At 36.2% G+C, this 27,680-nt stretch overlaps 1 protein-coding gene across 13 annotated transcripts in view; it reads left to right on the top strand.

The window, feature by feature from the left end:
• DMD (dystrophin) overlaps positions 1 to 27,680 on the top strand; it is a 2,282,798-nt gene that overhangs the window by 1,170,019 nt on the left and 1,085,099 nt on the right. The window contains exon 1 of one of the 13 annotated variants that reach the window (XM_032285810.1): positions 26,440 to 27,167. The exons of the other annotated variants lie outside the window; for them this stretch is intronic. The gene's annotated coding sequence lies outside the window, so the exon portion shown is untranslated. Of the gene's footprint in view, positions 1 to 26,439; positions 27,168 to 27,680 lie in introns of those variants that run through there. 13 annotated transcript variants of the gene reach the window in all.

Genomic DNA, 27,680 nt, shown 5'->3' with positions numbered 1-27,680 from the left:
TAATGAAAAGTACATTTTAATCTCAGATTTTAAAATCTGCAAGGGTTGACTCATTTTTCGTCTTTTTAGGGGTTGTATAAGCGAGAATGTTTGGAGTTCCCTGATCAGTGCCTTTAAGAGAAGATATTTGTTGGCAGTTCCAAGTAAATTCCAGCAGTCCAGCCTGCTGCTTAAAAGATAATAGTAACTATTTCAAATTATGCTTTTGTTAAAAATCATTCACTCACACTCAATTTAAAAAGACAGTTAAACATTTGTAGTTTGGGAATTCATCATACAAATACAGTCTATAATAAAGCTCTTAGTTTGCAAATATCAGAGATAAGCTATTAGAATGCAGAAATTGAAATTGCCCTGATATATGCATAAATTAGTGTCATCTCCATCTTGTCAGTAAGAGTATTTTTTAGATTCTCTCCATGTACATATATATATACATATTCGTGTAGGTATACATGTATGTATTTGGACTAATGGGTCAAAGGACAGTACTAACCCAATTCAGTAATTAATTAAAGAAAACATAATTTTGAGAATTAGCTTTATGGTAATTGTTTGACTTAAATGAGCAGATCAGAAGAATAAGGGCTTTCCTTTATTTAAACAAGCTTCATTTTTTTATCCAAACATTTACTTAGCTGATTAAACTTTACTTGTTTATTTTCTTCAGAGCATTCATTCAGGTGGGTACTGAATAAACTGAAATATCACAACAGGGAATTTCAACACCATTTAAGTCTTAAAGGCTTCACTTGTTCACAGTTGGCATTTACTGAACGTCCAGGCTACTGATAATATTGTGAGTAAATTGGCAGGGTTCATAAGAAATGATAAAATACAGTTCTTGAAAATGTTATGGTTTGAGGAAAAGATCTATGTTTAGAATTAGACTGACTTGGATTCAAATTCTGGCTGTACCTTTGGGACAAGTTGTTCAGAAACTCTAGCCTATGGTTTTTTCTGCAAAATGATCCTCTTTTCTAGGATTCTTGTAGATATTCAAAGATATATGAATATTTAGAAAAAGAATAGGCTTTTGATAATTGTTAATTCCCTTACTTTCCCCAGTTAGACTTGTAAGACTGGGAAGAAAGCTACACAAAAGGTTGAACAAATTATAGCTGACAGACCATAACAAAAGATACAAGGCAAAACTTACAGGGCAGAACTACCTATTAAGTTATTTTAAACATTAAATATTACTAACTTTTGTCAGATATTGGAACCAAATACCACTCAAATTAAAGTAACATGAATAAAATGCTTGTTTTTTCTGTTTATTGATGTTTTCATTTGCTTCAGTCATTTATTGGAAAATATAAAATGTGTTAGATGCTGGGTTAAGTGCTGAGTATATTGAAAATCTCAATGCAATTTAAACACACATACACACACACACATATATATATATGGTTATTAACAATTGATGCCATGTATGTACTGTTTATATGCATATACATTATTCCACAGACCTTGGGAGAGGGGGATGTAGAATCTTACCAGAACCATAGGAATCTGCTTCTCACATTAACATTTCCTTTTGAAGTTTGTTCATGATGCATCATCCAAGTGGTACTACAAACTGCAATGTGGCTTGAGAAGATGTTAGATTTTTATTACACATAATGAGGCTGTAAAGTATTTCTGTATTTAGATATAGGTATATAATATGTATATAAAATTACAGATCAAATAAAATCTTGTGTTAAATAAAGACTAGCTTCTATGATAAGATAGTCTTAAGGCTTTTCATTTGGTGTTATAGAAATTATGTGAAATATGTTTCCTGGAGAATTATTAGCATTTCAGTTCTCCGACAGTGGAAGAAAAGCTACAGGGAGAGGAGTACAAGAGAGGGAGTATAATGGACAATGCTTTGCTGGAAGCCAAACCACCAGTTCATATTTCAAAGCTGACAGGTCTCCCATTTTAGGTTTGCTGTCATTGAAGCTTTCAGCTGCACCTTGCCTGTGGCTAGGCTATTTTCAAAGATTAAAATGCTAAACTGGAAATTAAATGCAACTTAATTCCCAATTTAAATTTCCATTATTTTTGAAAAGTAAAAGATTAAAAGAATTGTATAATTGCAATTCTGCTGGGAGAAGTAATTATAGGAAAGGTGGAATGTATTTCAAGTGGGGGATATAGCTTATTGCAGCAGAGAGGAATTTAAGCTATCATTCTTTTGAAATTGATCTGGAACTATATTTTCACATGGAAAATATACTATGTTTTTGGACTTTCCTTGTCATGTTACCGTATCTTTTCTGTTATAAATTCTGAATTCCCTATTCCACTTTAGATCTATCTCCTATTGTGTTACCTCTTCTGAAGTTATCAAGAAATAATGAGATATACAATATTCCATATATGTCACAGCAATTATTTTTAAGTTAAGTAATAAACCAATGACCTTTAAAGTCAGTAATATTCTGGGTTGTTTATCAAAGAAAACTATACTCAAGTGATAATGTCTTTCCACTTTAGCAACTCAAAAATATACAATACTTAAAATTTGGTTTATTAAATATCTACCCCAAATAAAAGGATTTTCTGTTTTCAAGTTATCTTAGCAAGTTGAGCAGGAAGCAATGATACATCCAATCGGAATGTCCATGGAAGCTTTGCTACATTTTCGAAAGGTCTCATCAAGCGACTTTTTAAATGTCTACTCTGACAATGGTCCAGGTTAAAGAAAAACAGCTTTCTTGTTAGATAGCAGTATTGCTTGGCCATGGTTCTTCCTAGCACGAAAAGATATGGGCCCTTCTCTGAATACCTACACACTAAGGACTATGGCTTACTTAAAAAAGCATGAGTTAGGGCAATTTTCAGCAAACTGCTCACTCTTGAAAAAGTATGATGCAGGTGAGAATATTGTTATTGTTTGAACCTGCTTTCATTCATAGAAGTTGAAAGTACCTGCAAAGATCTGTACTTTAGCTATTATGAGTAACAAAAGACTCCTAAAATATTGCACACATTGTGGGGATGGGGAACCATCATCCTGTGTTGTCGACATGATTAGGCTTTATGTCCCTACCCAAATCTCCATTTTGAATTGTGATCCCCATAATCCCCATGTGTCAAGGGAGAAACCAGGCAGAGGTAATTGAATCATGGGGGCAATTTCCCCTATGCTGTTCTCGTGATAGTGAGTGAGTTCTCAGGAGATCTGATGGTTTTATAAGGGGTTCTTCTTGCTTCACTGGGCACTTCTTCCTGCCACCTGTAAAGAAGGTGGCTTTCTCCTCCTCACCTTATGCCATGATTTTAAGTTTCCCGAGGCATTCCCAGCCATGCTGAATTGTGTCAATTAAACCTCTTCTTTATAAATTACCCAGTCTCAGCCAGTTCTTTATAGCAGAATGAAAATGGACTACTACAGATGTGTCTCTCAGAAGTCGCAGTGATGCTTGAACAGCTCCAGAGCTCCTTCTTTTTTTTTTTTTTTTTTTTTTTAATTTTATTGCAGAGCTCCTTCTTAAGGAAGATCCCAATTCTTTCTGAAGGTAGCTTCCAAGCCAACTTCTCTCTGAAGACAGGGAAGGTTTTTACTTTGGGCACTAACACCTATGAGAATTCTCAATTTTCCTGACAGTGTGTTAATAAACACCTGCTCATCTAGTATCCAAACCAGGTCTGTATTTCTCAATTGGAGCTTACCAGGCTTTCATCATGAAGTAGAGCTTCAAATTGTCTGCAATCCTACTCCTATCAAAAACCGAAGGAGGTGATATTTCAGAGCGATACCATAACCAGATGACCACATCTAAGAAACTGCTGACCCTACAATGTAATTCGCTATCCATTTTTCCTTTTGGAAAATCTAGGGTCTTTTCTTATACTGGCAAGTTACAAGCCAGGGCTACATTAACTTGCTTTCCCCACAATAAAACACCGTGAGCTCTGTTTTGATAGTAAGCACTTAGACCCCATCAGACGTCAATCAAGAAAAATCATTAAAAATCACATTTCTTATTTGATGTATATTCTTAATCCTATGAATTAGTCCATTTTCCTACTGCTATGAAGAAATACCTGAGCCTGAGTAATTTATAAAGGAAAAGAGGCTTAATGGACTCACAGTGTCACATGGCTTGGTACACCTCACCATCATGACATAGGGTGAAGGAGAGACAAAGGCACGGCTTGGCAGGCAAGAGAGCATGTGCAGGGAAACTACCCTTTACAAAACCAACAGATCTCGTGAGACTTAATACCATAAGAACAGCATACAAAAATCCCACCCCAATGATTACATTACCTCTCACTAGGTCCCTCCCATGACACATGGGGATTATGGGAGCTACAATTCAAGATGAGATTTTGGTGGACACAACAAACCCATATCATCCTATTACTTTGGATGATGAATATTATCAAGGTATTCTCCCTTGAGAGGCATCCTTTTTAACAGTTAACACCAGGACAGAAGTTTATTTCTTTATAAGGACAGTATCTATTTCTTATGGTCCTATTTTCTCCTGAGACTCAGGTACCAAAATGGTCATCTATCATTGACTTAACTCCTGAATTCTGCTTAGAGTAACGGATTAAATGAATCTAAATATTTTTCTGGCTCAGTAATGTTAATTTATACATGTTCAAGTTATCTTTGATTCATGTGACAGTTTATGCCAAAACACACTCATTATCAGAACTCAGATCATTACCTTGGCTTTTGTTTTCATTCCTAAAAGAATAGAAACAGTTACTCAAAAAGAAAATTATGATACCTAGGAAGACCATTATACCACACGCTTTTCTTTCTCTCATCACCACATCCCATAATATAAAAGAATATACAAAGAAAAAAAGAGAGGTGTCCTGTAGATATAGCGCCTGGCTTATATGGTGGCTTAAATGAAGACAGCTAAAAATATTTTATGGCTAGTGGCCAAAACAGTCTGGCACCAGACAAAATAAGAATATTTAAAATTATATTTTAGAGTTACTTTAAGAGGGAGGGAGAGAAGCATGTAGAGAGGAGGAGGAGGAGGGGAGAAAGAGAGAGAGAAGAGTTTCTGGGGTTTCTATGGTTCTATGGAAGGGCTAAGGATATGTAGAAAATAGTTTACAAAAAAATATGGTCCAAGAATCATGTGTGTGTACACACACACGCACGCACACACACCCTGCAATATTTTTCAACCTTAAAAAAGGAGAAGATCCTGACATTTGCCCCAACGTGGATGGACCTGGAGGGCCTTATGCTAAATGAAATAAGCCAGACCAAGAAAAAAATGTATTATGATCTCACTTATATGTGGAATATTTTTTTTAAAAAAAGGTCGAAAATATAGAGATGGTAAATAAAACAGTAGTTACCAGGCTCAGGATAACCAGAAGGAAATGAGGCAATGTAGGTGATAGGATACAAATTAGTAAATATGTACTAATATATTGAAAGATGTAATATACACCATGAGGACTTTAGTATTTAGTTTAGTATTCAAGGTTTTGCTAAACGAATAGATTATAACTGTTCTTGCCACAGAGTGAAAAATGGATAACTTTATGAAATGTTGGATATGTTAATGTTTTCTACCATAGGAACTCATGTACACTATATATAAAAATATGTATCATATAACATTATGTTGTATCCCTTAAATATATGCAATTAAATGTATTTTACAAACCAGGAAATACATATTAGGAATGCATATTATTCTGATTTTTAACCGTAGGTAACCTCATTAATATATTTTACACTACCGTTTCTAGCGTACATGTTAAGTAACTTATTGACAGTAATTTAAAAAAAAAATGATCTTGAGACTTTTGGCTCAGAGAGTGTTCTGGCCGTAAGATAGATTTCTACATGCCCCTAGATATCTTAACTTGGATTTCCTGAACATGCCATCATTTCAAAATGTCCCAATCCTAACATCTGCAACAGTGTTTTTCTTTCCATATTTCTTATATTGACTGGTGGATTTATAATTTACTTTCTCTGAAAAGAAACCTGCAGTTAACATATATCCCTATCCATTCTGGCTCTTTCTTGTCCAAATCTCTACCCAAATCCTGTTAGCACAGCCTCTGAAATATTTCACAAAACATTTATAATCTGGCTCTCATCAACATTTTCAACACTCTCTTTTGACATTCCACTATTTTACATCATTTTATTTTCATTTTTACCACAATCACTCATCCAACAAATAAGTATTTAGCTCCCTGGGTAATTATTATTATTATAATTAATTATAACTAGATGCTGATGATATAAAAGTGAACATGACAGACATAATCCCAGCAGAGATTATCAGACTTTATGCAAGTAATCAACCATGATGAATCTCATGATATTCAGAGAGAGAGAGAAAGAGAAAGAGAAATGGGAACCATTGGTGTCAGAGTTAGACATCTGAATTAGTATCTGGGTCAGAAAAAGCTTCTGTGAACAAGTTATATAGACTTGGCCACATAAAACTACCATGAAGTTGGTGGAAATTTTTCTATGCAGAAGGAGTACCACATTTAAAGAGCTAAGCCTGAGGGTGTCAGAAGTAATGGAACAGAAAGAATGTGACAGGAGATTATGTTTGGAGGAAAGATGGTCAAGAGACCAAACTAAAAAGGAGATGCAGCCAGAACCTGGAGGGTCTTCTGAGTCCTGTTGGAAGTTTTCTCTTTGCCCAGAAGGGCTTTGGCGCATGGTTGGCAGGAAAGAGTCATAATTAGAGCTGTGATTCAAAACTTATTTTGCTAAAGTGTGGAGAATGCTTCAGAGAGAAGCAAGTCTGAAGGGACAAAGGAGGTTATTATTGTAGTCTTGGCAAGAAGTGATGGTGGTCTTGACTAAAATGGTTCTAGTGAGAATGTGAGGACAAATCTGAGAAAAATACAGGAGATGTAATCAACAGGGATTAGTGTTCAGTTGAAGGATTATAGGGTTGAGTTTGAGGAAACAATCATATATGATTTCCAGTTATCTCCATATATCTGTGGAGATAACACTGCCATTTTTTTGAAATGTGAAAATAACAAGTGATCAATAATTATGTATTGGATGAAATAATGAATGGTTAAATGCATAAGGGAAGAGGAAAAGAATTGCAGAGAAAGTGAGTGAATGTATTTTAGATGTGTTACTTTTCAGATACCTTTGAAAAACCCAACTGAGGGTTGAGTAGTCAGAGAAATGAATGTGGATGTTTAGAAGAAAGGTGACTATGATGAACTATGTGTCTTCCTCTAAGCATGTCATACAGCTTCATGTCACTTGTGACTCACAAGGTCACTTGTGGCAAGCATTTGCCTAATGCTTCATCCCTAACCTCCCTTTCTATACTCAACTAAGATGTCCCTTACAATAATTCTTCCTTGACGCCACCATTCCCAATTTACTGATATTAATACATTTTAATAGAAGAATACAATAATGCTTAGTTTGTAAACATATTGTTCCTCAAGTGATATAATTGTCCAATTTGTATGTAATCATCAACCCAACTAGATTAGGAACACCTTGAAGGTAGAAGGTTTAGGTTTATGCTTAGTACCAAATCTGGACCACTGTTGATTTAACTTTCTACAATGAATGTATTCATTAATATATTGAATGCCCACTATATTCCAAACCACATCTTGAACACTACGTACAAGTGAGCATAGGTCCTGTGTGCTTATGAAGCCGTAATTTTAGTAAACAGGGATAGGATGCAAACTGAGAAAGAAAACAAAATTAGAATGTGGGAAATATTATACATAGGATTAATAGAAAAGAGAAAATCTTGAAAATTTCTTCAATATCTCACTGAGAAGGTGATTTTGAAGAAGATCTGATGGACAAACAAGAGTCAGCCATGTAATGATGCAGGGGCAAAGCACTTTAAGCATAAGGGACCACCTGTGCAAAGACATTAAAAAATGGTCTAGCTTTGTAAGTTGGAGAAGGACCAAGAGAACAAAGGTGTCTATAACGTTGTTAGGGAGAGGATGAGCTATTTAGTCCTTTGTCTTTGAAGCACATTACCTCATACTTCAATTGAGTTTATTCTTAGTCTCATTCTCCTGGATGCAATATTTGAGACAAACGTCTAAATGATCATTCACCTTCCTCTGTAGTAATGCCTTAGTGTTGCAAAAACTTTTTTTGTTTACATACATAGCCATCTGATGGAAACACAAGATATAAATCAAATATCGAATTTTATTTATAAAAGGTAAGGACTGTACATGTGGTAATAAAAACTTCAAATTCAAAAGCACCTGAAAGTAACCTTTAGGGAAAATATAAAGGCTAGGAAATACATAGGATCCATGAAATAGACTTACTTAAGGTCATAGGGTTAAGAATATAACTTCATGAGTATATGTGAGTTGAAATTTCTATTGGACAATTTTATTTGCTTGTTTATATGTTTCCAACCTGTTTTGTCTTAGGGCCAAATGTTTCCCTGGAGAATAACTACTCCAACGATCTTAGCTGCTATATTTTTATGCAACCTTCAGCTCTCCATACTAAAATGTCTTCAGAATAGAAAACAAATCTTTTCAAAGTTTCAAAAGAGACTGTGTATATATTCCCCTTAAAAGTACCAGGCAGACATATTTCTAGGTTTCTAACATTGCATGTTGCCAGGAAGTATATCCAAACCATCACGAGTTATTCATGCAACCAAGTACACTTACTGGAGTGCTTCTGCGTCTGTTCTTGCTTGAAATTGGAAGCTCCTTCCAGGAAAAAAAAAATATCTATAGAAGGGTAAAAGTAATTTTACTTTTAAAATGAAATCTATGTGAGCAATAGTTTTATTTTGTTTTTTATTTACTATAGCTTCCAAAGGCAACATTGTTTTATAGTAGGTGTTAGCAATTGTTTCTGTAAAGTGCCAGAGAGTAAATATTTTCGACTTTGTTTTCTATGCTCTGTTGCAGCTATTCAACTTTGCTGTTAGAATGTTGAAGCAGTCATTGACAAATGAAGATGTGTCATTGTGATCCAATAAAACTTTATTTTAAAAAAATGGCAACGGGCTAGACATGGTGTGAGGGTTACAGTTTGCAGACTGTCACTTTAGAGTTAACGATTTTTGTCAGGAGTCTTCAATTGAGTTTATTTTGGGAAACCCACAATGAGGGACTATAATACCAAAAAGAGTTATCCCTTCCTTTTTCTCTCTCATTTTTTTGGAGTATAAGAAGAATTAGAAATGGAGTTAATGATAATGTCCAACCATTGTAATCACACTGGTTAGAAACACAGCTGGAAGCCTCTTGTCCAGTCTTATTTCTCCTCTGCGATCCTCATTTTGACAGAATAAAGTTGTAAGTTTCCTGTGTCTACTTTCTGACAGGGAAATTATAATAATGTGGAGCCACCTTTCATTTGTGACTTTAACAGTGTTTCATTGACTCACCAATTTTCTTATTTTTATTAAGACTTTTTGCCAAATTGTAGACTCAGTCATTTCTCTTGTCCACTCTTTCTGTAACAGTTAACAATGAACTTACGTATTTTTTTTAACATCTTTTAAAAAATTTTCTCAATGAACTTATGTACTTTTTAAATATCTTTTTAAAAATTTTCTGTTTACCTTGAAAATGTGAATACGAAATAATGCTGCATCATGTATATTGCCTTATTCACACATAGCCTCTGATGATATATCATATAAAAATGGAACAATAGAGCAACAGGTTGAATGAACATTAGTCAAGTAACAGGAAAAGAAGATGTCTTTAATATTTCATTTAAAAACTCGATTTCCTAAAGCATACATAAAAATATTTGGATCTGTCATTAGAAGGAAAAGGTCTTTAAAATATTTTAATTAAGTAGTCTGATTTAAACAAATAATTTTTAGGAAGCACAAGAAACATATAAGAAAAAGATTATTTTCTTAATAACAATTGGTTTACTAAAAACACCTCTATGACTTTTGAGTAAAATTTGATTCTTATGTTATGTGTGAATGTGACCTGCCTCTCTCTGGATACTACTATGCTCATGAGGAGTGATTTTTTTTTCTCTAATGACCTATTTGTCATGTCAACACAAATGTCAGGTCACAAGAATAGTATACCTTAAAAAGCCATATGTCACATACTGCTGAAAATGTAAAAGTATACACACACACACACACACACACACACACACACACCCCAAAATCAGGTATCTCAATCTGAAAATAAAATTGGGTCCTAATTTTTTAAATTGAATAGTTACTGTCCTTTAAACAAAATCCTATACTTAAAAAATACTTAACCAGATCATTGTGATACCTCCAAATTGTAGTGTTTTCAAGATACCTCTGTGATCTTTATTTTGATCCACAGCTTGTCGTTTATTATGCAAATCCTTCACGTTTTATCTCATTTCTCGTGCAAACTCATTGAAAATTCTTGGCTCAATTCAATTTCATAAACATGTTGCGAATGTCCTCTATATATAAACAAGGTTGTAAGGAACTGGCCTCATAGACAGAAAATTGAATAACATATGGTTTCTGGCTCTAGTGATCTCATGTATGAGTTAGGCACATAGGCAAAATCAGGACACTATAGAGTATAAGCCTTAAATGGTAGTATTATATAATAGAGGATGAAGAGGGTGCTGTGGGAGCATAAGTAATAGGTATAATTCCAGTTGTGGGACTTGAGAAAGGCTTCACAGTGCTGGAAACATTTAGTTGCTACTGAACACAAAATAAGACTCATTGTTTAGAGAAGGGAGAGGGAGGGCATTCCAGTCAAATTAAGATTCTGTGGCATATTTGGAAACTGATGTTTTTAAAAAGTATAATGTTTATTACATTCCTCCATACAAATTATATTTCTATATAATATGAATGATAAATATTTAATACACAATGCCTTACAAAAGTTGAGTGAAGTCCATCATATGACCTATGATCTATTTCCATTTCTTTTCTGCTCATACCACTATGAAAAATAAACTGATAATTTTTTTAAAAGACTTTGCCAAATTAGTAAAAGATTATTAAGTTTACAATGAACAAAGTCCACCAATCATTTAGGCAAATTTGACCCTTTTGTTGTGGCTTTTTAAATTTCTGAAACCATACAATTCCCTGAAATGAATAATCATGTCTTTCATACCTTTCTAAATTAAAGCTTGAAACAATGGTAATCTATTGGGTGTTCATTTGTTCCTTCTATTTGACTAATCCTATCTATATTTCTTTATATGAGCTATGAAAATATTAGATTTATTAAGTTGTCCTTTATCTTAAAAGACAAGAATGTTTTTTATGACATTAAGAAGAATTTGATTTTTTTCTTTAATGATCTGCTTTTAATTTTGGCAGAGTAACATTAGTAAGATGAATAATACACATTGTTAAGTGTGCATTACATATTGATAGAATAAATATTATACTTAAAATATGCTTATCAAATGTATGAATAGTAAAAATGAATTGTAACATATAAGGGAAACACCTTGAATAAATGTCTACATAAGTACATTTCATGCATGCCTACATATGCAAAATATCATTATATAATACTGAATATGAATATCTTCATTTTTTGTCTCTTAAATGAAATTAGATATTGTTTCCTTATAGCTGCAACAAAGCATACAGATAATCCTTAGTGTGATTTCACTGAAATTCACTGTTATATGAGTTCAGCAACTTTTTAGTGCATGACTTAATTATCCTTTATAAATCCTATCACTAGTATTTGGTAAGGACAAAGTCAATTAAAAAATTGGAAACAGAGGCCGGGCATGGTGGCTCATGCCTATAACCCCAGCACTTTGGGAGGCCGAGGCAGGTGGATCACGAGGTCAAGAGATTGAGAACATCCTGGTCAACATGGTGAAACGCCATCTCTACTAAAAATACAAAAAAAAAAAAAATTAGCTGGGCATGGTGGTGTGCGCCTGTAATCCCAGCTACTTGGGAGGCTGAGGCAGGAGAATTGCTTGAACCCAGGAGGTAGAGGTTGCAGTGAGCTGAGATTGCGCCATTGCACTCCAGCCTGGGTAACAAGAGCAAAACTCCGTTTCACAAAAAAAAAAAAAAATTTAGCAACAGAAGCATTAAAAGAAGGATTGATAAATGTAAAATAAGGGATATGGGTATCTTTATGTATTGCTGAGATATTTGTGCTAAGGAATAAATTGCCTGTTCATAATGTGAGGTGAGAAAAAGAAGAACTACTATTGTATATTTCTCCACTCTAAAACTGCATATCTGACTATGGTTTTCTGTGTCAGCCAAATTAATGGATGCTTAATTTTACTTACTTTAGTATATAAGGCATCACAATGTGTGAAGCATTTTGAAGACCCTATGATGGTTAAATAAAGAAAAATATATTGAATATTAGCTGGCCTGTATAAATATGTATTAATTTTGGAAAAAATAGATAAAGGTTTTGCAATTATTTTCATATTAGTGTATTTATTCATTTGCTGAATAAGCTTTTATTGTTTACCAATATGACTAGTTTTATAGAGACATAGATATCACCATACTTAACTAATTTTATAGAGACATAGATTTTGTTTTATTTCAGTCTTATTTTAATGTACAGCAGGTTTAAATATGGCTTGAAGGAGTATATCACTTACAGGTCAGTCACTAAAATAAAGATCTTCTTGTCTAATACAGTGGTTCTCAAACAGGTGTGGTTCTGCCACACCCAGAGGAATAAATTGTCAATGTCTGGAGACATTTTTGGTTGTGACAATTGCAGGAGTGTTACTGGTATTTATCTGGTAGAGGCAGACATGTTGGTAGACACTGTACAGGACACAGGCAAGTCTCTTACAACAAAGAATTATTCTGTCCAAAATGTCAGTAGTGGTGAGGTTGAGAAACACTGGTCTGATATGATGCAGTTACAGCATGCAAATCAGTGGGTACAGCCTATTATCAAATCTCAGATAGAAACTAGAAAAAAGAGAAGATGCTTGCTAAAGCACAGATTAGGAGGAAAATCATTAAGAAAAATAGCTTATCACAATATTAAAATTAAATCCTTTGGTTGATCACTTTTCCTTGCTATTTTTCTTTTAAAATTGAGAAGATGATAAGTGAGTTTTTTTCTCTGTTATTATCTTGATGTCAAAAATAATGTGCAAAGTATAAGTGGGAAAAGCAAGTAGAAATGAAATAAAACAATGGAAGGAAAAAAAACGTTACAACACTCTTACTTCAATTAAAACAAAAAATTATCCCCATGTTTCCCCCAAATAGAAATTCCGTAACTGAAGTAGTGAAATTTTCTCTTCTATGGCAACCCCAGAGAAGGGGCAGATGGCATGGGATTCTGGACAGATGGACCCAGAGAGAGGCCACATTTATTGTTATTGTTAAAACTTTTACTACAAGTACCACTGAAGCCTCCTACAGCATTTCTTTATCAATTGTCAATATTTTTTGGATCACCAGCATCACCTTATATATGTATGTCTAGAAACCTCCTGTTAGGAATATACATTTCTCAGGGTCAAGATAGGAGTGATGGGCGATAAATTAAAAAAAAAAAAAAAAAAAAAAAAAAAAAAAAAAAACACCTTTAATTGTCTTGCTTTGGCTCTTAGAGAAAGCTGCCTGTTGGGAGACTATGAGAATGCTTTGTTCTTCTGGACCTCGAGGGACAAATCTATAATAAAAATTATGTATAGTGATAAGAAATATACGTAATACAACCTTGTAGAGATCAATTAACTTCTCTTGTCTAGGCAATTATTTCTAAACAATGCTTTCAAATGATTAACTGTAATAGAACCCATTCATACCCTCCATTTTTGTTAAATCCATGTCACCTTCAAGGACTTAGCCATCCCATAGGCTGCTCTGCTTTAATAGAGGAAGATGCCATAACTCTTGGTACCATGGCCGGTTTTGAATGTACTGTATTAATGAGTTTTACATTTAAGATATAGGGTCATCTCCTTCTCAAGGTATGAACCTGTAGGATTCATACCTGAAAGTTAAAAGAGAATAAATCCACCTGGGACAGTCAAGGACAGATCAACCAATCAGTTCAAAGCAGGCGTGAATTATACAGTTTATTTGAGTCACCAGGTAGCTAAAACAGGGAGAATAAAAGAAAGGAATGGGTTGAGGTGGACAGAGGAACTATGGCTTTAGGAAATTTGTAGGGACTGAAACATATTTTGTGTAATTTATGTGAATCTAATAGCTTTTGAAACTTACTTACAAGACCTGTGTAAGTGGTACTGGCATATTCATGCATGAAAAAACATCAAGGGGAAAGTTAATAGTTCAAGGAGGTGATAAGGAGGAGAGGAACCAATTATTTGCACTAGCCATCAAAAGCAAGAAAATAATCAGATTGAGCCCATCAGGGAAAAGGGAGGTTAAATATTAAGCAACAGTTTGTTATTATTCCAACTGGTTTTCTTACAGTTGATCCCATACTTTCCTATTTTCTCTGAGGGAATTTAGTTTTTTTTTTTTTTTTGTTTTTTTTTTTTGTTTGTTTGTTTTTTTACTGTACTTGGTCAGAGCTGGATTTGATACCAAAGTTTTTCTTTAAGAGATTATCAAAACTGCTTAAACTCTTTCAAAGAGAAGATTGGTCATTCTTAACATTTGTTTCAAGAGGATGAGGACAAGAACATTATTTGGTAAGGCTGAAAGCAGATATTGGAGTTTAGAGGCCATGAAGAGGAAGGACTCAAATTGGTAGGATCATTGCCTAGAATTTTAGAGAGCAAAGTTGTATGTTAGTCTAGCATTGGGTAGGATGTGTAGGAGTATCTTCATTTTAGCTTGGGAGCCTAGTAATCAAGTAAGGCATCTTACGCAGGAATGGGCTGATAGACTAAAACCCCCTTGAGAGAGATACTTAATCCAGGACAAACCAAGTGTCATGCCAGTGAATGACTTTAGCAGGGCACTTCATAACCTCATCCTTAGGGTAGCATGGTTTTCAGAGATGAGGCAGGCCTCAGGCTGCAGTTGAGATTCTATATACTAAGGTCAAAAAGATACAGCAGTGAAGAGGTCATGGGTATTTTGTATAAATTATGTTTTCTTTTTTTAAATGAAAATATACACTTAACACTTCTTTAATTAAATATTGACCCCAAAATTCCAACCAAAAAATGCAACATAAATGGTATTTATTTTTGAACTTCCCTAATGGTTCTCCCACTGCGGGGACAAGGAGTGGTAGAGGAAGAGATATCTTTTAACAATCCTGTGAGTAGAAAATTAGAAGGTCATGCAAGGAAGGTGAAAAAAAAACATCACGGATGGATAGGCTCACAAACATTAAAGGCCTCCTTGCCTAACCTTCATATCTATTCATCCCTCTCCAGTATGTGAATCATTGTACTTATTAAATATTCACTAGACATATTTAGTATTAAGAGTATATCAGGGACTTTGTTATACAATTGGTTTATGATTATATATAAAATATGATTTGTAAATCTGACTAACTGGAAGAGCTCAATATAATAAGATGTAATGTTATGGAACACTAAGTGTGTGCTGAAGACTTATGTCCTTTAATCCTAAAATAATCCTGATGGGTGGTTTCAGTGATTATCTCCAAGTTACAGTTGAGGAAATTAAGGCTTCAAGAAGTTAAGAAACTGGACCAGTATCACAAAGGCAGTGTCAGAGTGACAGTTTGATTTCAAAGTATACTTGACTTCAAGGGCCCACATTTACTTCCACATTTAATATTGCATTTCTCATGTAAATGTACCATTAAATGTGACACAAATCTAAGCATTTGAATTACAATGTGCAGAGTAAGACCAGCATTATTTATACTATACTTCAGCTCATTTGTAAGTGAAATGCTATTTTGTGGACTAACCTATGAAATCTAACTACATTGAATTCCTCTGGTTAGGTACAGATTTGATGATTCCAGGGAATAGAGTATGCCGGAATGCATAGGTAGGGGTGAAGTGAACCCAGTCAGAAAGTTTAGAGAGCATCTAGCAGATCATTAAACAGCTGTCTTTCACACAACTCATTTGTAATCTGGGGACTATCTATATTGATTCTTCCCAGGGAAGTTACTTATTTTTATACATATATGGTGTGTTCTATTCATAATACCTTTCTACATGGTAATGCTCAAGTGTATTATTAAAACAAACTGCTCATAATGAGGTTTTTCTTTGTATCACAGAAGCAGCAGGAGCAAGTCTTCTTTTTCCTTCCCAGATTTTTAAATATTGTCAAGTGACTTTGTCAGACTTGCCTTTCCTGTTAAGCCAATCTGTATGACTCTTCCTTCTAGTAGCTTTACCTGTTCACTCATTTACTAATTCATCAAATATTTGTTGAATGTCTGTTGTGTGTACCTAACATAAGTACAGGGATAACAAAAACCAGACAACCTTTCTCCTTTCAAGGAGTTCATATAGTAATAGGAACTTAGGAAAGATTAAATAAATAAATATGTAATATTTCAAATGAAAGTATTAAAATGTTAAGAAGAAAAGAAAAACTGTCAACAAGATAGGGAATAAGTGACAGGAAGCTGATGTTTTATTTTTTATCTATTTATTTTTTTGAGACAGTGCCTTACTCTGTTGCCTAGACTGGAGTGCAGTGGCATGATCATGGCTGACTGCAGCGTTGATCTCCCTGGGCTCAGATGATCTCCCCACTTCAGCCTCCAAAGTAGCTGGGTCTACAGGCATGCACCATCATACTCAGCTAATGTTTATTTTTTTTCTTTTTTTAATAGACAAGGTCTTACTATGTTGCCCAGGCTTGTCTTGAACTCCTGGGCTCAAGCAATCCACCCACCTCTACCTCCTAAAGGGCTGGAATTACAGGCATGGATCACCAGGCCTAGCCAAAATTGATGTTTTATATATGGCAGTCTGGGCAGACCCCTATGATGTGACATTTGAACAGAAATCTAGAGGGAGGGAGTGTATTAGTCAATTTTCATACTGCTATAAAGAACTTCCCAATATTGGGTGATTTATAAAGGAAAGAGATTTAATTGACTCACAGTTTACTATGGCTGGAGAAGCCTCAGGAAACTTAAAATCATAGTGGAAGACGAAGGTGAAACGAGACACCTTCTTCACAAGGTGGCATGAAGGAGAGGTGTTGAGCAAAGGGAGAAGAGATCCTTATAAAACCCTCAGATCTCATGAGAAATCACTCACTATTGTGAAAACAGCATGGGGGAAGCCAACCCCATGATTCAATTATCTCCACCTAGTCTCTCCCTTGACACATGGGGTTATGGGGATATAAGGATTACAATTCAAGATGAAATTTGGGTGGGGACACAAAGCTGAAACATATCATTTTGCTCCTGGCCCCTCCCAAATCTCATCTGCCTTTCAGGTTTCAAAATCAATAATGCCTTAACAACAGTATTCCAAAGTATTAATTCATTTCAGCATTAACCGAAAAGTCCAAGTCTAAAGTCTTCAACAGAGATAAGTCAAGTCCATTCTGCCTATAAGCCTATAAGATCAATAGCAGGTTAGTTACTTCATAGATACAATGGGGGCATAGACATTGGTAAATATACCCATTACAAATGAGAGAAATTAGCCAAAATGAAGGGGCTACAGGCCTCATGCCAGTCCAAAATCTATCAGGGAAGTCAAATCTTAAAGCTCTGAAGTGATCTCCTTTGACTCCATACCTCACATCCAGGTCATACTGATGCAAGAGGTGGGTTCCCATGGTCTTGGGTAGCTCCACCCCTGTGGCTTTGTAGGGTAGAGCCCCTCTCCTGGCTACTTTTACAGGCTGGCATTGAATGTTTGTGACTTTTCCAGGCACATGGTGCAAGTTGTTGTTCGCTCTACCATTCTGGGGTCTGGTGTATGGTGGCCTTTTTCTCACAGCTCCACTAGGAAGTGCCCCAGTGAGAACTCTGTTTAGGGGCTCCAATGCCACATTTCCCTTCCACACTGTCCTAGCAGAGGTTCTCCATGAGGGCTTCACTCCTGCAGCAGGCTTCTGCCTGGACATCCAGGCATTTCCATAAATCCTCTGAAATCTAGGCAGAGGTTCCCAAACCTCAATTCCTGACTTCTGTGTACCCACAGGCTAACACCACATGGAAGTTGCCAAGGCTTGGAGCTTGTACCCTCTGAAGCAATGGCGCAAGCTGTACGTTGGCCCCTTTTTCCATGGCTGAAGTGGCTGGGACGCAGGCCACTAAGTCCCGATGCTGCACACAGTGGTGGGGTGGTGGGTGGACCTGGCCCACAAAACCATTTTTCCTTCCTAGACCTCTGGGTCTGTGATGAAAGGAGCTGAAGTGAAGGTCTTTGACTTGCTCTGGAGACATTTTCCCCATTATCTTGGCTATTAACATTGGGCTCCTTGTTACATATGCAAATTTCTGCAGCCAGTCTGAATTTCTCCCCAGAAAATACCTCATCATCAGGCTGCAAATTTTTCTTTTATGCTTTGTGACCTCTTGAATGCTTTACTGCTTAGAAATTTGTTCTGTCAGATACCTTAAATCATCTCTCTCAAGTTCAAAGTTCCACAGATATCTAGGGCAGGGTCAAAATGCTGCCATTCTCCCTGTTATTTATAGTAAGAATGACCTTTACTCCAGTTCCCAATAAGTTTCTCATCTCCATCTGAGACTACCTCAGCCTGGACTTCAGTGTCCATATCACTATCAGCATTTTGGTCAGAACCATTCAACAAGTCTCTAGGAAGTTCCAAACTTTCCTACATCTTCATGTCTTCTTCTGAGCCACCCAACTGTCCCAACCTCTGCCTGTTACCCACTTCCAAAGTCACTTCCACATTTTCAAGTATCTTTATAGCAGTACCTCACTACCTCAGTATCACTGGTCTTGAAATCCTGGGCTCAAGCGATCTGCCCACCTCCTCCCCTTAAAGTGCTGAAATTAAAGGCATGGGCCACCATGCCCAGCAAAATTGGTATTTTATGTATGGAACTCTGGACAGACCTCTATTAGGAGACATTTGAACAGAAATCTCAAGAAAGGGGGGAATTATCCATTTACATATTTGAAGAAAGAGCATTTCAGGTAGAAGAAATAGAAAATGCATAGTCTTGAGGAATGGCATGTGTATGCAGTATTTTTAAAACCTGTTATTTTGAAATACATATACACTTATAGGAAGTTGCAAAAAATAGTTCAGAAATATCATGAGTACCCTTCACCCATCTTCAGCTAATGGTTACATCTTACATAATTGTATATAATATCAAAACCAGGAAATAGATGTTGATTCAATCTATGCTTTATCCAGATCTCATATTTTACATAACTATATACAATACCAAACCAGGAAATTGATATTAATAAAATCTATGCCTTATTCTGATCTCACCAGCTTTTACATGCACGTATTTGTGTGTGTCATTCTATGCAATTTTATACAACGCGTAGAGTCATATAACAACTACCACTATCTTGATACTTGGTACAGAATAGTTTCAGCATCACAAAGGAACTATCTTAAGCTACCCTTTTATTGTCACACTCATCCAAACCTCCCATCTCCCATCCTGAATCACTAGCAACAATTAATCTGTTCTCCATCTCTATGATTTTGTCTTTTCAATATATTTTTCTAAGTAGACTCATCATTTGGGGAAAGAAGGGAGATGAATTGTTCTAGCCACTCAGTGGAGAACAGAGAGTAGAGTACCTATTGAAGCAGAGGGAGTCATTGCAATAATTCAAGTGAGAAATAATGCTGATTCCAAACCAGGACGCTTTCAGTGGAAACAATGTGAAGTACATGAATTCTGACTATCTTTGGAAGGTGGCACTACCAAGTTTGCTGATGAATAGAGTATGGGGTGTGAAACAAAGAGAAGAGCCCAGATTGACTCCAAGGTGGATAAGGTAAATAGGATTGAGAAAATGGTGGAAGGATCAAGTTAGATGGTAGAAGGGTAAAGGTGGAAGCAATAATTTTGTTTTCGGATTGCTAAGTTTGAAAACTTGTTAGACATTCTGGTAAAGTCATAAAGAGTGTAGTTGGATGCAAGTATCGGATTCAGGGAAGAAGTATGTGCTAGAGATATAGATTTGACAATCATCTGTATGCAGATATTATTCAAATTCAAGTCCCCTTGGAGTGAATGGCTGTTCAGACAGGGTCTTCATAAAAATACTTGCTTCAAAATCATGTCTGTCTGTAAAATTATCTGGGAAGGCAGTACAAAAACTATCACTTTCATTATGATGTTTCTGGTTACCCATCTTTATTGATCAGTATGGAAAAGGCATGTTGCTGAAAATCTCTGAGAGTCTTTGATACAGCAAGAGCATAAGGATAAATAATTTTTCTATGTTCATGGTTGTAGAGGATTTTGAATGTTTAATGGTAGAGTACCGTGATCACACTCTGGCACTTCTGTATGAGAAGCTAAGGAATGTCACTGATTTACCCCGAGGATCTACTAAGAGGACAGAGGCAAAGGAGATACAAGACTTCACCCTGAGCTGTAGCTTTCCTTCGTTCCCTATCCTGCATTCATTCTTCACGTTGTTTTCTTTCTTTCTTCTTCTTATTATTATTGTACTTTTAGTTCTTGGATACATGCACAGAATGTGCAGGTTTATTACATAGGTATACATATGCCATGGTGGTTGGCTGTACTCATCAACACATCATCTAGGTTTTAAACCCCACATGTATTAGGTATTTATCCTACTGTTATCCCTCCCCCTTTCCCTGTATCCACATTGTTTTCTTTCTTTTTGAAGCCTCTCATTCACTAGGTTTCAATCCTGCCTTGCTATTTTTCTAAGACCTAGGCAAGTTATTTTACTGAACTTAGCCTCAGTGCCCGTATCTGCAAAATAGAGAGTTTTATGATATCTTCAGTCCTTACATTCAATGGTTTTCAGAACTAGGGTGTACAATCTACTTGGATATCAGTCATCTCAAGCAAGCCCTCCTTTTGTTTTTATCTTTCTTTCGCACACTTTACACATTTTAGAGAACATAATACACATTCTCTTTATTCAGGGTTTATTCTTTATAACTGTCTTCCTAATTCAATTAACTCAACTGTTCAAAAATGTTAGTGACTGCTGTGATTTAAATAAATTTACATTTTATAGGGGTCTTAATAACCCAGAAGGGAGTGGGGAAAAGAAATTAATATATATTGAGAGTTTATTAAGAGCTAGATATTGTAAATATTTTTATTGTGTTTCATCTTCTGAATAGTTCTACAAGGATATTATTATCATTGCTATTATGTAAATTAAAGAACCAATATAAAAGAAACCCAAGGTCTTGTATAAAGTTTCCTAGTTGGTGAGTATTGAAGAGAGTATTTGAATCTTTGGTTTCTTCTGAGTTTCTGTTTTCTCAGGGAATCTGCCAGATGTCCAGTGTATAGGGCATCTGCCAAACTCTATGACACTATAAGAATACCATTAAGGGTCTTAGAGTATCTAGCCCTTTGGGATTTAGAATTCTGAATGAAATTTAGTGTTCCTGCAGCTACAAAGGAACTGAGTCAGGAACATGATGACTTTATATTTAGCTACATTGGTTATATTCCTTATAATGATCCTGGCTTGGTAAATTACAGGCAGCTCAAGCAACCCAGGATCGCAATAGAAGTAAGAGCTCATTGCCCACTGTCCTTCACTATGTTTGCATATAGCAAGCAAGAATAAAACGTGCATAAAGTAGGGTAACTAGCTTTTCAGAGCTCTTCACACCAAGACTGTGTGAGTTCTAGCAGGACACTGACTATTATTAAAAAGACACAGACTCCACGTACTAAGAATTTACTGTTTTCCTTTTTAGTTACCAAAGGGCAATCCCCTGCATATGTTAGCCAAAAATGGTACTTATCCTATAATCTCTAATATTAAAGTTTAGATTTGGCAAGCTGTGCATCTTATATTGTTCATTACAAAAAACAATATTGATTGGTATCTTGTACTATAACTTGTACTGTGGGTCAAGTTCCAACACAGCAAATACCATTGCAATAAAAATTCTATAAAACTACATTTAAAAAACCTTTCATGTTTGAGCCAACAGCCTGATAATGTTAAGCAGTTTTGAGTACAGTATGCTAGAAGATTCTGAAGAGTTATTTGTCCTAGACAAGAAAGGTTGGCTGCATTAAAAACATAGCCATCAATGTGGGATTATTTCTACATCAAGCTTTTGGAAAAGTCAAATCAAAGTTGGCATGCAGGCTGGGTACAGTGTTTCACCCCTGTAATCCTAGTACTTTGGGAGGCCAAAGCAGGCAGATCACCAGAGGTCAGGAGTTCAAGACCAGCCTGTCCAACATGGTGAAATGCAGTCTCTACTAAAAATACAAGAATTAGCTTGCTGTGATGGTAGATGCCTATAATCCCAGCTATTCAGATGGCTGAGGCAAGAGAAATTCTTGAACTCAGAAGGTGGAGGTTGCATTGAGCTGAGGTCATGCCACTGCACTCCAGCCTGCATGACAGAGCGAGACCCTGTCTCAAAAAAACAAACAAAACAAAATTGGCATGCAATAAATGTTTGTTGAATGAATACTGAATATGGAATTTCTGCTAATCCACTCTAAATAGTGCCAAATTTCCAGCTCTAAGGTCAACGCTTGGTATATATATCCTGAAGGAATGAATGGACACAGAGTAATTTTTTTCTAAAATGCAAATTCATTTATGTCACTTCCCTTATTAAAACCCTTCAGTAGCTTCCCATAGCCTCCAGGATACTATTTTGAATAGTGCTTCTTAATCTTTGACATGCATTTAAAATCACCTGGGGATTATGTTAATAAACTGATACTGATTCAGTAGGTCTGGGGTGTTGTCTGAGATTCTTCATTTTTAGCATGTGCTCAGTGTTATAGCAAAGATGTTGGCCTGCAGACCACACTTTGGGTATCAATGACATAAGCTATTTAACTTGACATGAAAGACCAAGTACATTTATTCACCTGTCATGCAGCTTGGGTCTGTCGGACGAACCCCAGCAGGCGGTGGCCCTGACATGACCATCATCACAGCTAAAAGGTTTGGTTCCTGGGGCCCAGAGCAAACACCATTAATGGGTAATTTCCCTGGTCAGCCTCCCTCTGAGAGGACCATCCAGCACAAAGTTTACATGAGTAAACAAACTAGTTAGAGTAGAGAAAAAGAAATGTGGGGTAAACAGACTTAACTGGGAAAGCTTCTATTATCCCTAATCTTTACCCTATGACCTAATGCTGTAAGGTAAGACTTGGCCACCTTCAGCCTGTTCCATTATTACAAGTTATGAAAACCTTTCAGCCTTCAAAAATGTTTGAGACTATATCTTATGACTTTCCCTAATATTTCCCTTAATATTTTGCCAATCATCCTGTGTGAATTCCAACAAACAACTGTTTGGATACTTAGTTTATTTCTCACTCTTTCCCCATTGTTGGCTTTTGCTGCAATTTATGTTTTTCCCTGAAAATGCCATGATCTTGCATTGTCTGTCTGGATGCTGGATTTTCCAGACATTCTGGGCCTCCATCTAGTTTTAGCTTTGCCATCATGTCCACCAAAATATTTCCCTCTCTTTCTTAATCTGGGTTAGTGTCACTCTCATTTATTATACTGTCAATATAGCAATGAAGGCATAACACTTATCAAATATTTTATCACAATCAATGATGGCACCAGTGGTAACATCCAAATGCCTGGGTGAGTAAGTAAAAGGGGAAGAAGGGACTTGTAGTTAAATTGAGTTTTCAGAGAAAAATGTACTAATTATAATTAAATTGGATATTTATTTGTGATGACAAATAAAGGAGCTAGAGTCTTTTAACCCACCCCTTGGCACCACTGCTTATCTCCTTGTAACATACCTTTGATTCACATGTCTATTTCTTACATATGGGAACTTTCAGCTCACTTTTGATAAGACAAATTAAGTTTATTGCTTACTATGGTAAGAAAGACCACAACCTGGACAAAGCTTTGGTAGTGTTTCACAAGGAGAAAGATGAGGTTGGATTTTATTGGGAATACGAAGCTTGGTTTAAGATTGGTCTTTACTGCGGGGACACAATTAGTAGTGTATAACGATCATAATATTACAACTTATATTTGGTGGAAACGACACAGTGAAGATTTCCAGCTAAGAGGCTCAAGCGTATTAGGGTGTGAACTCTATAGATGTTTTCTGATGAAGAGTTGATGGGAGTTTGGTGAAGTTACTGTAGTGAACAGTCAAATTATTTGCCTGGCCCAGTGTTATCTGTAATAGGAAAGTTATGCTAATGAAGAAAATGGAATGGTAAACCACGTTAATGTGGACGTAAGCTATGTGAGCATAACGGATAGATAGCTTTGATCCTCCATGTCCAAACTGTTTTTAGTGGTAAGTGATCTTCATTCTCACATATATCAAAAGCTTCCTGAGGACAGGACAGTGTCTTTATAAACATTAAAATCCCTATGTCCTGTACATCACCTTCCATAGACAAGCATCTAGTAATTGTTGGTTGGGTAGATATTGAGGGAAAACATGCACCAAATAAAAATGTCAATAGGACACAAATTCACTATCATTTGGAAAAATAATAGTCTTTTCCACTGACATTTACTGCTTAACGTGGTGTCCACAGAGCAGCAGTACCACCTGGGAGCTTATTCAGAATGCAGACTTTCAGGCACCACCCCAGGGCTAGTGATTTAAACTTTGCATTTTTAAGGTCATTTTTATTGAATTCTTTTTTTCTTTTTTCTTTTGATGCATTTCTGTTTTTTTTGTTTATTTACTTTTAAGATAGGGTCTTGCTGTTTTGCTCAATCTGGTCACAAACTCCTGGGCTCAAATAATCATCCCACCTCTGCCTCCTGAGTAGATGGGATTACAGATGTGAGCCACCACACCTGGCTTGTATCACAGTAAATTTTGAAGAGCAGTGCTTTAATATCTATTAAATTCCCATCACTTGATGAGATATTATTAATTCAACTTACAGATGTGGAAGTTGAAGCCAGAAGTTGTACAAGGTCATACAGCTTATAAGTAGCTGGGCCAAGACACTCTCAAGTCTTCTGCCTTCACAAACCCCTACTTAGTCACTGCCCTAAAATGGGATAAGATATACTATTCTCAGAGGGACAAATATGCTAAAAATCTCAATAATATTATACACTTTGGAAAGTGCATTTTCTTTCAATTCTAATTTCTCTTTCAAGTTCCTGATACATGAAAATATGAATGGCAGGTCTGAGCAATGTTTAGATGCTGTGCTTTGATCCATTCACGATGTTTGATTTGCATTCTGCCAAGGAATCTCTGGTAACCTCTGTGATGTAGACCACACCATTAGTCAAGAGAGAGCTGACCTACCTTCCTCTGAGAGCTGTCTGGCTGTGAGCTGCTCAGAGGGAAAGGATTTCTATTTACAAATTGTATTGATTATTTATAAATAAAAGCTCCCCTTTCTTTCTTCAATTGTAAAATCTGCAGTTAGGGAGTCGGGAAGAAAATCAAAACTGCGTACATTTGCATCTGCCAAGGCTGATAACTAGTTCCAGAATTACAGAGATGGTGCTGAAATAGCACCTCAAGTATCAAGCTCTATCAAATTTAATCTATCCATAAGGCAACTGCCAGTTATATTTTAGAGAAAAAAATGTAGACTGAAAAGATATACAATCCATGCACCAACTCCTGTAAAATTGTATGCCCATAGTAGCAATCTTGAAGATATAAATATCAGTATGTTTCTCCTTCATTTATCACTTATCTGATCATTTGACAAGTATTTATTGAATACCTGTTAAGGGTGTAGATAGATGCGGTGAGGCTGCAGGTGTTTGTAGGTCTTTCTGAGGATATGCATCAGGCTGATGCTCATAACTTGGAGATGTGTGTATATAGACTAAGGATTCCTTCAGAGGATATAACTTCAGGTGGAGTCATAGGCAGTGAAGAATACACTAATCAGTTGTGGTACATAAACATTTCAGCACCACTTAGGTATTAACTTTCTGTTTTGTTTTGGGTGCACTTAATTACTCCGTTTATTAAACAAGCACATTGTAATCTGTAGATACTGTCATAAACAGCGCAATAAAGCCTGCCACATCAGAATGTCATCTATCAAATTAGATGTGTTCCTGAGCTGTCCCAATACCCACACACCTGTGCCTGTCAACAGGCACTTGCTGGAGATTGCTTCCAGGTGTGGGATCTGTTGGACGAGCTTGAGATGTAGGGCACTTTGGAACCTTTTCCTCTGGCTTCAGGAATTAACCTCTAGGCTTGGTTCCATCCCAGCTTGCATTTAGTTTTGGGACAGTAACATGGCAAAGAATATACCCGTGAATTTAGAGTTATTAAGAAGTCATCATAGAAGAAGTAAAACTTCATTGAGGAATGAATGTCTTATTCAATCCAGCTTTAATGCAAGGCTTGGTGAAGCAGTTCCAGAGGGTTAATAATTGTGTGTTTGTGTGCGTGTGTGTGTATATATATATATCTATATCCTTTTGAATGACAAATACACATGCACACACACACAACTGTATAGCTGATGATAAATATACATTATATCAGTGAGTTAAAATGAAGTGTGCTATTCATTCACCAAGGAATGGGCTATCATAATGAACTATTATGATGTTAGAAATTGCCAGGGCAATAAGCAAATAATACATATTGTTTGCAACAAACTTTCTAAATATTGTTATCAGTGGGTTTACTTAAGTCATTTTTATTTTCATTACAGTGTGTAAATAATTTAGCAAATTCAATTTTGAACCTGGAATCAATTGAACATTCAATATTTAGACAAATATTTATCAAGTGCCAACTGTGTTCCAAACGCTGGGGCTGCAATTTTGACAGAGGCCATTGAGGCCCTCATGGAGCTCACAATAAATGATCTTCCTTAAAGTATCAGGTCTCTTGTTAGCATATTTTTTAAATAGTTAAGAAAAGAGAAAGGGTCTCTCTTTATGTAGACAAACATGTTCTAAGTGCTTCCAGAAATAATCTCCATCGGGTAACGCAGGCTATGTGTGGAGTGAAATTCAGTCCAATCCATGATGCAGCAGAGTTTCAGCCCAGGATTTCTTTAGAGCCTTTGCTACACACAAAGTTGGCTGATGTGCCATTCAGCATCCCAGCAGCTCTTTCTCTTCACACTAGCAATGGCAAAGCTTTGTGCGGAGGCATTGCTGGCTGCTCTGAACTAAAAGCATCCGTGGGGACCGAAAGAGGTTTTTTGCACACCTTATTAAGGTAGGCAAGTGTGTCTGAGTGTGTGTGTGCCTAAAAGCTGGAAGACATCTGTTGAGAGGAAAGTGCTCTTCTGTGGGTCTGGCAGCTTCTATGTAAGTCTTCTATTCTGATGCAGGAGCGTGTGAGCAGTGGGTGGGAGGAGATGCTTTGGTACTTGGAATGCTGAGGTCCGGATTAAGTGGTATTGTAATAGCTAGTTAGAGGCAGAATAAAAAGCTGGGAATTGAAGCATTTAAAAATGCATCCTTCCATTATTTCTCTCAAGTTAAACCATATTCATTCTAGGGGAAATTAAAAAACAAAAACCAAAAAACAAAAACAGCAGCAAGGGCAAGTAGCCCAAATCTGTAAGGTCTTTGAGCTTCTCTGTTCATCCAGCTTTTGAAGTCTTCTTACAGCCAATTTGTTTGGCTCCTCTGGAGGGGGCAATTCATATCCACTTCCCTCTCCTGGAGCATTTCTTTCTTCTATACTCCATCGGGGAACAATAGAGTTTAACAGTAACAGGCAATT

The sequence above is a fragment of the Sapajus apella genome, unplaced genomic scaffold (genome assembly GCF_009761245.1).
Source record: "Sapajus apella isolate SASKATOON/1434 unplaced genomic scaffold, GSC_monkey_1.0 scaffold17, whole genome shotgun sequence".
Classification (NCBI taxonomy): Eukaryota; Metazoa; Chordata; class Mammalia; order Primates; family Cebidae; genus Sapajus; species Sapajus apella.
This window is presented reverse-complemented; position numbering and strand designations above follow the sequence as displayed.